The 3,009-nt window shown below is 48.7% G+C and overlaps 1 non-coding gene across 1 annotated transcript; it reads right to left on the bottom strand.

The window, feature by feature from the left end:
• Positions 1–238: 238 nt before the first annotated feature.
• TRNAV-GAC lies at positions 239–310 on the bottom strand. The gene has a single exon. It is a non-coding gene; the product is annotated as a tRNA-Val (tRNA).
• Positions 311–3,009: the final 2,699 nt, after the last annotated feature.

Genomic DNA, 3,009 nt, shown 5'->3' with positions numbered 1-3,009 from the left:
CTGCCACATATTTTGTTAGTCGTTAAGGTGCTACTGGACTCTTGTTCTTTTCTACTGCTCCAGGGTCTCAGGCAGAGGTCTTTCATATCACCTGGTCCTTTTAACTGGAGATGCCGGGGATTGAATCGGAGACCTTCTGCATGCCAACCAGCTTGTCTACCACTGAGCCATGGCTTCCTCCCTAAACAAACCTGCCTTCTACTGGATTAGACCCTCGGGTCTACCTGATCCTACCAATTGGAGGTGCTGGGGGTTGAACCCGGGACCTTCTGCATGTCAAGCAGATGTTCTACCACTGAGCCACAGCCCCTCCCCTAAATGATGCAATGAACTTTGGAGCTGGAGCGTTGCAGCATTGTGTAGAGTGTGTTTGCATCTTTATGACAGCAGGATAGATTGGCTCAGTTGACTTGACGACAGTTATTGAAGTTATGGCCGCATTAAGCTCCAAGGGAACACAAATCTACATCTTTTGCATCTTGCAGCAGAGGTTTACATAATCTGCAAACAGAAGAGCTGGGGGTGGGGAAATTGGCCTGAGCTGGTGTACAATAAATGACCATCACCACATTCCTAAAGACATTTGGTGTGTGCTCCTGAGACTGGCTGAAGGTGTGCCTCCCGTCCTACCCACTGATCTTGTGATGGACTCACCCCCAGATGCCTGTGCATTCTGACATAAAAAGCAGGTGATGACATTGGAAAAGCCTGTTGACTGTGTACGTGATTCAGGCAAAACAAATTATTGCAACACGATTGGAAAATGTGTTTCTACACGAGACGCGTTTTCGGTTTTGCTGCTGCGTACTGAACATTCCTCAAAGTTTTCTCTGCAGGGATTTTAAAGGGTTTAAAAAAATTAATGAAATTGCCAGATCTAAGAACATAAGAATGTAAGAGAAGCCAGTGTTGGATTAGGCCAGTGGCCCATCCAGTCCAACACTCTGTCACACAGTGGCCAAAAAACCCAGGTGCCATCAGGAGGTCTACCAGTGGGGCCAGGACACTAGAACCCCTCCCACTGTTGCACCCCACAAGCACCAAGAATACAGAGCATCACTTGCCCCAGCTTGAGAGTTCCTATCTATACCTTGTGGCTAATAGCCACTGGTGGACTTCTGCTCCATATGTTTAACTAATTCCCTCTTGAAGCTGTCCATGCTTGTAGCCGCCACCTCCTGTGGCAGTGAAGAATTAATCACTCTTTGGGTGAAGAAGGACTTCCTTTTATCCATTCTAACCCGACTGCTCAGCAATTTCATTGAGTACTGTGAGAAAGGGAGAAAAGTACTTCTTTCTCGACCTGCTCTATCCCATGCATAATCTTATAAACCTCGATCATGTCACCCCTCAGTTGTCGTTTCTCCAAGCTAAAGAGCCCCAAGCGCTTTAATCTTTTTTCATAGGAAAAGTGTTCCAACCCTTTTATCATTCAAGTTGCCCTTTTCTAGGTTGAGAAAACTCCTGGAGATCTGGGGATGGAGCCTTGGGAAGACAAGGACCTCACTGAATAAAAATGCCAAAGAGTCCACCCTCCGAAGCATTCGTTTTATCCGGGGGAGCTGATCTCTGTAGTCTGGAGATGAGCAGTAATTCCAGCGGATCCTCAGGTCCCTCCGGGAGGCTGGCATGCCTAACTACACAATACAAAATGTCTGCTGCACAATGCAGTGATGGTGGGGTAGAAGAGAAATGGTAGGAGATAAATAGGCCTCTGTTGAGCCTCTTGAGGAAACCTCTGTGTATCTCAGGGACATGTGGACTTATACAAATAGCACCCGCCACGGCTGTTTCAGGTTAGGAAAATGGCGTAGGGAGGAAGGCTGAAGCCCTTCCCCTGTATGCACCTTGGTCCTGACCCTAATCAGGGGTCACACATGTGAATTCCTGACCCATGTCTGACTGTTTTACATCTGACATAGGGTGGGGACCCAAGACGCAACCTGTGGTTCTCTATAATGCACAATTAGTTTGCTCTGGAGCCAAGACAAAAATGTGTGAGCCAGAGGCTAAAAAACTCTGAGCTAGCTCACACTAACTCAGCTTAGAGGGAACACTGGTGGGGACCCAAGACGCAACCTGTGAAGATTAATTGTGCTTGGATATTGTTGCCTACTGGGGAATTACACAACTCTGAAGACGACGGTGAAAAAATTGAAATCATTCGAGATTTTCTATTCCTTGGCTCCATCATCAACCAAAAGGGAGACAGCAACCCAGACATCAGAAGGAGATTGAGGCTGGGAAGGACAGACACGAAGGCAGGCCCGTAGCTCAGGTTGAGGGAAGGAGCCGGGTATTCCTTTGATCCGATTAGCCAGTGCCCCCTAAGGAATTTAAATGCCCCCTGACAAAAAAAATCCTGGCTACGGGCCTGCATGAAGGAGCTAGAAAAGATTCTGAGGTGTAAGGATGTGTCACTGGTGACCAAGATCTAGATACTTCATACCGTAGTTGTTAAATACTTGGTTCTGGACGCATTGCAGTGAGAAGCTCTAGTTTATTTATTGATTTCAGGAACACAACAAGGACACCCAGCAGGGTTTGAGCCCTGCTTATAAAGCATGCAAACACCCCACCCCACCCCACACTCACCCACGTTCTAGGATAGGCTATTTAGATTACACTGCTTATCTATGGCCGTGTTCAGACTGGCAGTTTGGCCCGGCAGCCAAACGTTTCAGGAGCGTTTCAGGAGCGGACTAAAGGGGCGGGTTCACAAAGGCACTTCTTTCAGGCGTCCCCAAACCGTCTTGTGCCGCTTCCCTCCCGAGTTTAAAAGATACCAGGTGAAAGTGGTAGCAAACCGTGTGCAGAGCGGGTTGATTCTGGTTCCCTGAGTGTGAACGCAAGCGGGAACAACCCACAGTCATTGATAATAGGCACCGGCTGTTTCCGCGGGCAGGCGCTGTTGGTGCCTGCGCAATCCTGCCCTATTTGCTGCTGCACCCATGCGCATGGGCGCATGCAGCCCAGCGTGGAGACAGCCACTACCAGCCCCCCAGGGCG

This window comes from Gekko japonicus, unplaced genomic scaffold (genome assembly GCF_001447785.1).
Source record: "Gekko japonicus isolate JY-2015 unplaced genomic scaffold, Gekko_japonicus_V1.1 scaffold902, whole genome shotgun sequence".
Classification (NCBI taxonomy): Eukaryota; Metazoa; Chordata; class Lepidosauria; order Squamata; family Gekkonidae; genus Gekko; species Gekko japonicus.
This window is presented reverse-complemented; position numbering and strand designations above follow the sequence as displayed.